This window comes from Euprymna scolopes, chromosome 46 (assembly GCF_053919585.1).
Source record: "Euprymna scolopes isolate OS-2025 chromosome 46, ASM5391958v1, whole genome shotgun sequence".
Lineage (NCBI taxonomy): Eukaryota > Metazoa > Mollusca > Cephalopoda > Sepiida > Sepiolidae > Euprymna > Euprymna scolopes.
Window position 1 is genome coordinate 50,597,642 of NC_136527.1, and position 9,589 is coordinate 50,607,230.

Sequence of the window (9,589 nt, forward strand, 5' to 3'; positions counted from 1 at the left end):
TCTACATCAACATAACCATATTCATCTACATCAACATAACTATATTCATCTACATCAACATAACCATGTTCATTTACATCAAAATAACTATATTCATCTACATCAAAATAACCATATTCATTTACATCAACATAACCATATTCATCTACATCAACATAACCAAATTCATTTACATCAAAATAACCATATTCATCTACATCAACATAACCATATTCATCTACATCAACATTACCCTATTCATCTACATCAACATAACCAAATTCATTTACATCAAAATAACCATATTCATTTACATCAACATAACCGTATTCATCTACATCAACATAACCATATTCATCTACATAAACATAACCATATCTATTTACATCAACATAACTATATTCATCTACATCAACATAATCATATTCATCTGCATCAACATAACCATATTCATCTACATAAACATAACCGTATTCATCTACATCAACATAACCATATTCATCTACATCAAAATAACCATATTCATTTACATCAACATAACCATATTCATCTACATCAACATAACCATATTCATCTACATAAAAATAACCATATTCATTTACATCAAAATAACCATATTCATCTGCATCAACATAACCATATTCATCTACATAAACATAACCATATCTATTTACATCAACATAACTATATTCATCTACATCAACATAACCATATTCATCTACATCAACATAACCATATTCATTTACATCAACATAACCATATTCATCTACATCAAAATAACCATATTCAACTACATCAACATAACCATATTCAACTACATCAACATAACCATATTCATCTACATCAACATAACCATATTCATCTACATCAAAATAACCATATTCAAATACATCAACATTATCATATTCATTTGCATCAACATTACCATATTCATTTACATCAACATTACCATATTAATCTACATAAACATTACCATATTAATCTACATAAACATAACCATATTCATCTACATCAACATAACCATATTCATCTACATCAACATAACCATATTCATTTACATCAACATAAACACATTCATTTACATAAACATAACCATATTCATCTTCATCAAAATTACCATATTCATCCACATCAACATAACCATATTCATTTGCATCAAAATAGCCATATTCATTTACATCAACATAACCATATTCATCTGCATCAACATAACCATATTCATTTACATCAACATAAACACATTCATTTACATAAACATAACCATATTCATCTACATCAACATAACCATATTCATCCACATCAACATAACCATATTAATTTACATCAACATAAACACATTCATTTACATCAACATAACCATATTCATCTACATCAAAATTACCATATTCATCCACATCAAAATAACCATATTCATTTACATCAACATAACCATATTCATTTACATCAAAATAACCATATTCATCTACATCAAAATTACCATATTCATCCACATCAAAATAACCATATTCATTTACATCAAAATAACCATATTCATTTACATCAACATAACCATATTCATCTACATCAACATAACCATATTCATCTACATCAACATAACCATATTCATTTACATCAACATAACCATATTCATTTACATCTACATAAAAATATACAATTTATCGACTCGTTTCTGTCTTGTTAGTTCAAGTCATTACGGTTTTTTTTGTTTCCATGAATAATTTTTTTCTTCTGTTCAATGTCTTAATACGGGGAACACCCAATGACTAGTCATTGACCTTTTTTATGTAAATGTCTTAAAGAATTGTGGAAACCATCTGATAGTAACCGCATGGTAATTTAAAATTAACATTATTAGATGACCGTTTGTGTTAATAAAATTTAATTTTTTTTGTCTTTCTCATAATCGGGGGAAGATAAATAAAGTTTTTGTGTATGTACATGTATGACTATATGCGATATTGGTATGCAGGTATCTGTGTATGTGTATTTGTCTATATATGTAAGTGTATACGTGTGTGTATATAAATATCTATATATCTATAGTATGGATGTATTCTGCATATATATATATATATATATATATATATATATATATATATATGTGTGTGTGTATGCCCGTGTGTAAATGTATGTTTTATCAAAAGGTGTATCCGATTGGGATCTACAGGTTTTAAGGTTCACAGTTGACAGTTTTATTAGTATTATAATTATAATAGAGGTAGTATATAAGATGCAGGTTTGTATGGCTATTTATGTTAAGTGTGTGTATAGATATAACTACGTCTATGGGTATTTATTTAGATTATATTGGTGTGGGTTTACGTTTATTGTAAATGTGTATATAACTATATATGCATTTTGGACCTCTATTGTTCCTGATATTCATAAACGACCTCCCTGATAATATTGTTTCGGAGATGGGTATATTTGCCGATGACACCACTCTCTATAACAGATATGAGGGGAAAACAAATGAACACATATCCAAGAAAATGGCAGAAACACTAGAGGATGACCTCCAATCCGTAGTGGAATGGGGACAAAAATGGTTGGTCTCATTCAATGCTGCTAAGACTAAGCTTGTTTCCTTCAATAACTACAAGAAACCTTCTCTACCACCAATAGCAATGGCCAAGAACACATTGCCTGAAAGTACTTCTTTTAAACTCCTCGGCCTAACGTTTACAGGGAATATGAACTGGAATAGATACATTGAGAGCATTGCCAAGGCTGCTGCAAGGAAGGTTGGCTCCCTCTACCGTGCTAGAAAACTACTTACGCCTGCCAGTATCCTATACCTCTATAAGGCAACCATTCGCCCATGTATGGAGTACTGTTGTCACATCTGGGCTGGTGCATCTGCTGCTTGTCTCTCGCTCCTGGACAGGGTTCAAAAAAGAGTCGCAAACCTGATAGGTCCTGAACTGTCATCTGGGCTTCAACCTCTGTCCCATCGACGAGATGTTGCATCCCTCTGCCTGTTCTACAAATACTTTAATGGTGAATGCTCTGACGAACTGCAAACACTTGTACCTCCCCGACGTAACTACCCCCGACAAACCCGACAAGCTACTAAGTCTCATCCCTTTACAGTGGAGATCCCTAGGTGCAAGAAAGCCTTTTACTCCAATAGTTTCTTCCCCAGAACTGCGGGTCTTTGGAACTCCCTTCCGGGATTCTGCTTTCCCAACTGCAATGATATGCAGAAGTTCAAGTGTAATGTTAACAAACATCTTTCTACTCTTCTCCCTTCATAATGACCCCGCTACTTAATTCCCTAATAGTAGCCCCCTGCTTCAAAGTGGCACTGTGCCTTGTTTGGGGTGAAAATTGAATAAAAAAAAAAAAAAAAAAAAAATATGTATGTATGCGGGTGTATCAGAGCATAGATATTTGTACATGTATTTATGTATATTTATGTGTGCAGAAGTCAGTAGTTTTCTTGATTTTATATTTTTTTTTTTTTTAATATTATTTATCTTTCTGTACATATGTGTACGTGAATATACCAAATGATGTGTTTCCACTCCTGAGTATATATATATATATATATATATGTGTGTGTGTGTGTTTTACTTCTAGACGCAAAAACTAAAGACGAAAAAAGAATATAAAAAGGGAATAAAAGATAAGGTTAAGGAAAGATAAAAGAAAGTGATTACAGAAATATGTATGCACATATGCAGCCATCAATGTTTCTATAAATAAATGTAATATATATGTATATATATATGTGTGTGTGTGTAGTAAAACATAGTGTAAACACTGTATATATATATATATATATATATATATGCGTTTGTAGTAAAACATAGTGATAACATTTAGAAACAAAATAGTTCCTAAAATTTATACTAGGATTATCTGTAAGGACCCATGGTGCTATGGTTAGTGTACTTGGTAAAAATCAGTAGTAAGTTAAATACTCGTAAATGTTGAAGGTTCAATCCTCAGTGATATGGAAAATAATATTTCAAATTACAGCATTTTTATGCAGACATTGCAAATGCTACAAGATGAGAACAGTATTCTGAAGAATGAAATAATATGAGTAATCAATTTTCTCATTTGTAAAATGAAGAAATGTTAGTTTTATATTTTACAATAGAAACAATTTTTGTTAACTATGCTCATTTTATTTTTAATTTAATTAATAATAAATCTTGTAGATATATTTTTTAATTAAAATAAACATAAAACATTACATTTTTACCACATGAATTTTATTTTTTCAAATTTATTGTACATTTGCAGAATTTGCAACAACGAAAAGATATTCATTAATGGATGAGAAGGACATTTCTTCATTGGTTATTGAAAAAGTTTGAAAATAATTGTACATTTCTTTAAATAAATGATCTAAAGTTGAAACTATTCAGCTTATTATCATACACTCAGTTCAATATACTTTTGTGGAATCAGATGCAATCAAACATGGGAGACAAACCACATTCTTGTGAAGTATGTGGGTCTTCTTTTGCATGGAAATCAGGCTTGTTTAGTCATATGAACACACACACGGGGGACAAACAACATTCATGTGACGTATGTGGTTTTTCTTTGGCATGGAAGTCAAATTTGTTGAATCATATGAACACACATACGGGAGAGAAACCACATTCATGTGAAGTATGTGGTTCTTCTTTTGCACGGAAATCAACTTTGTTTAATCATATGAAAACACATACGGGAGAGAAATCACATTCTTGGGAAGTATGTAGTTCGTCCTTTATACAAAAGTCAAATTTGTTGTATCATATGAAAATACATACGGGAGAGAAACCTCATTCTTGTGAAGTATGTGGTTCTTCTTTTGCATCGAAATCATATTTGTGTATTCATATGAAGACACACGCAGAAGATAAACCACATTCTTGTGAAGTATGTGGTTCTACTTTTGCACGGAAGTCAACTTTGTTGAGTCATATGAAAACACATACGGGAAACAAACCACATTCTTGTGAAGTATGTGGTTTTTCTTTTACATGAAAGTCAAATTTGTTGACTCATGAAAACACATACGGGAGAGAAACCATATTCTTGTGAAGTATGTGGTTCCTCTTTTGCACAGAAGTCAAATTTGTTGAGTCATATGAAAACACATACAGGAGAGAAACCATATTCTTGTGAAGTATGTGGCTCCTCTTTTGCACAGAAGTCAAATTTGTTGAGTCATATGAAAACACATTCAGGAGACAAACCATATTCTTGTGATGTATGTGGTACCTTTTTTAAATGGAAGTCAAGTTTGTTGAGTCATGCGAAAAAACATATGGGGTAGAAACCACATTATTGGGTTCTTTTTTTCACCCGAGTCAAATTTGTTGAGTCATATGAAACACGAGAGACAAAAGCTGAATATCCCATGTTGTAGCCAATCTGAGCAACGTGTTCCAGAAAGATCAGTTGGAAATAAGTCATACATTGTTTACTTTATTTACGAAATTCCTACAGCTACGTACCCAGGCCTGGCATAGTGAGATGAATCAAGAAGGAGAATGTGGCAACCCTAGTTAAAGTAAGACTTCCTAATGATGCTGGCCTAAACCGAGCACACAGGAAAAAATAACAAAATACCAAGGACTTATATACGACATGAAAAGAACCTGGAATCTTAAGAATATATGCATTATCTCAGTCATCATAGGAGCAACCGGGCTTATGAAAAGAATTTCAAAAACATTCTGACGAATATACTCGATTAATCAAGTGCAAAAGCAATACAAACAAAAATAAAAAAATCTCGGTATGAGTAACTAAACTAATAGAGAATGTTTGGCATCTGGTAAAATTCCCCATCCCCAGGGGGAAAAAATGATAAGAAAATTAAAGCAAAAGAGAAAACCCACATTCGTGTAAAGTATGTGGTTCCTTTGGACAGAAGCCAGATTTATTGCGTCATATGCTAACACATATGGGAAACAATATCTGATCATCTTCAGAAATCCATACATTAAAATTGTATACCAGCATCACATAGCAAGAGCTATTGTATAGGGAGGAAGGTGAGGTTGATTTGATATTAAAACAGTTATATAGTATTAAACAGTCGATAGGTATTTTCTTATAACAGGATCGTATAAATCGTATGTATGTTGTTTAATCGATTAGATATTGATGTATAAACAGAGTCATGTTGTATCAGAGTCATCACACGGGTATATCTTACAGTTCATATATAAGAAGAAGAAAATATGCTTCATACCTTCTTCAAGAGTTCTATCGATGAAACATGAAATGACCAAACACCATCCAATTGCGACATCTCTTCTTCCTTCGTTTGTGAAACCACAGAACAACACTCTATTTTATAATATAAATTTATTTCTGTTGTCTCAAATGGTCTTCACAAAGAGTCTACTTATTTGTCTACATGCTTGTTCTTACAGCCCACTTCCGGGCTTGGAGTAATCTATTCACCTGCATAAAAAGACTCTAACTCCCCGACCCTTCAACTGACTAAAACTCCTGACCTTCCTACCTCAGTTCCGTTACGTCATGATTAAAAAGCACACATTCTTTACATGACCTTGTCACATACGTCTGTTCAAGGTTATTTTTATATTTAACCTAGCTAATTTATATAAACATCTTCAGCTAAAACCCATTGCTACACATTCTTTTTTTTACAGTGATGACCACTTATCAAGGCCCGGAATCCACTCAGGGATAAGGGTTATTGCAAGTACATTACGTTAGTGTGTAGATTTGATGAAGTGTTTACTTAAGGGGGCGGTTCCTTAGGAAGTTGTTAACATTGGACTTGAACACATCCAAATTGTAGTCCAGTGGGAAGCAGGCAGACGGAACAGAGTTCCACAGGCGTGCAGTTCTAAAAAAGAAGCTTTGTTCATAGAATCCACGTTTTGATTTAGGCACAGATAAAGAGTGGGGGAAATTTATCACAGTGGATTCGGCTAGACGGGTGTTTTCGTAAAAGATTGGCGAGGGGGGACCAGAGATTGGAGTTCAGACGAGCACCTGCCATGGAAATAACGAAAAAACAAGGATAGGCTCATAACGTCTCTTCTGTGGGAGAGAGGTTGCAGGGTAGAGAAAAGGGCATCCCCCACTAAGCCACGAAGTCTATTTTGTACTCTGGCAAGGCAGGATAGGCTGTTTTTGCAGCTCCTGCCCAGATATGGCAACAGTATTCCATCCTTGGACGTACTTGGCTTTTATATAGATAGAGAATTGCATCAGTAGTGAGATATCTTCTAGAGCGGTAAAAGGATCCCACCATCTTTCCAGCGACCTTGGCAACAGACTTGATGTATGTGTTCCATTTCAGATCAGGAGTAAAGGTCAAACCCAGAAGCTTGTCAAAACACGGGGCCTCTCCCAGACAAGAGCCATCCATCCCAACTGATGCCAGATGGGGATCAGAGCGTTGATGATGTAAGGATAGGAGTTTGGTTTTGGATGCATTAAAGGTAACCGGCCACATCTTCCCCCACTGAACCACGCGCTCGAGATCAGATGAGTGAGAATCAGAGAACTTTCTCATTTACAGCCTTTGATGTGTTGCCGTAGATGGTCGTGTCATCAGCATAGATGTCAACGAATGATTTAAGTACGTGTTTAGGGAGGTCATTGATGTAGATCAGGAAGAGAGTTGGGCCTAGAATTGACCCCTGAGGGACTCCAGCATTTATATTGCAGGCCTCCGATTTTTGTCCATCTACCACTACTCTTATGAGCCTATCGGAGAGAAATGACTTAATGATTGAGAAAACATTTCCAGTTATACCGTAGCTGGAAATCTTGTGAAGTAGACCCTTATGCCATACCTTGTCGAAGGCCTTAGATATGTCAAGAGCAATTGCCCTAGAAAGGAAGCCTTTATCAAGAGATTCAATAATCCTGTGGGATATAACCGTCAGCACATCTGCGGTAGATCTTGCAGAGCGGAAACCATGTGTGTCACTAAGAAGGTTATTCCTGCTGAGGTGGTTGACTATTTCTCTATTTAATATGGATTCCAGCAACTTACTCATAACACACAAGAGACTTATTGGTCTGTACTGAGAGGGAGATGATTATCACCTGAATTCTTAAATACAGGGAAAACTGATGAGGTCTTCCAGGGAGTCAGAAAGCACTTTTCCTTAAGGCAGCGCTTAAAAAGTTTTGTAAGTATGGGAGCAAGTTCTGGTTGAAGCTTTTTTAACACTATAATTGGGATGCCATCAGGACCAGTTGCTTTACTGGAATCTAGGTTCTTGATTAGCTTGGTCACCTCATGCACGGATATTTGTATGTTACCTAGCTTGTTCTGTGTTATAGGAGGAAATATGGGGAGTTGATGGCCTTCGTCGCATAGGGTAGAATTAGCTGCAAAGTTTTTTGCAGATAGTTTGGCCTTGTATGACGCTGACGAGATGACCTCTGGTCCATTGATAATGGTTGGGATAGAACGCACACTTCTGTTCAGGATCCTATTATTTGCCAAAACTGGTGGTAACCAAGCCGCTGATCAGCTACCTTGGATTTAACCGACTAGGCATATAGCTCTCTTGCATTTTTTATTACTCTTTTACAGTGGTTGCTGGCAGTCCTGAAAGCAGCTTTAGTCTCAGTGCATCTATTACGTTGGTAACTATGGAAAAAGTGATTTCTGTGCGCGATAGCAGCAGCACATTCTGGGGAGAACCATGGCTGGCTGTTAGGTTTTGGTTGGAATTTTTTAGATGGTATGAATTGGTCTATGCCAACAATTAACCATTCGGTCAGATCTGATACTATAGAGGACACTTCCTTTTTAAACATGGAGTGCAGAGGTAAATCAGATATGAATGTACGGAAGCTATCCCAGTCAGCCATAGAGTATCGGTATACAGTACGGTGGAGGGGTGCGTCTGGGGGCTTCTTACATTTCGTTTTTATCTTAACTGATACGACGGAGTGGTCGGAGGATCCTAGAGGAGAATGAACGGAACATGAACATAGCTCAGGGGAAGTTGAGAGAAAAAGGTCTAGGAGGCTTGCATTATTCTATAAACAATAAATTATTCCCAATATAACTTATTTTAAGATTATCATTGAATAGATAGACAGATAGATCGATAAGTAAGACAAACAACCAAAACGAGTCTTTAAAAATACTCCAGAACTTCCATAACAGAAAATTGGACAAATGAGCCAAACAATAGCATGACAACTATTTTCTGGAGTTATTCACTTAGGACTTTATAAACAAGAAAGGTTTTATAGACTGCCTTAAAAGAGGGCAGTGCCACTAATATCAGGGCAGACATAGGAATTTTAAAAACTACATAGTAAATATACCTCGTGAACTAATACAATGGAGATTTGCATACATTTGTTGTGTCATATGCAACATTATACTGAATACAAAAGAAATTGAATAGAACATACACATATCTATGCATCTCTCATAGAGTTCGAGTGTGAGACCCACGTAAGGAGCCCTTTGATTTTTGAGTACTTCGACTTATCAGCTAAATTCGATGCTCAGTTTTTAAAACTTCCAATTCCAAAATTCAACATTCTTATATCAAAACATGCAAATCCAAAACTTACACTTTGTTTTCAAAACGTCCAAGTCCACAATACACCTGTTGTCAAACCTATTAACTCCACATCTCAG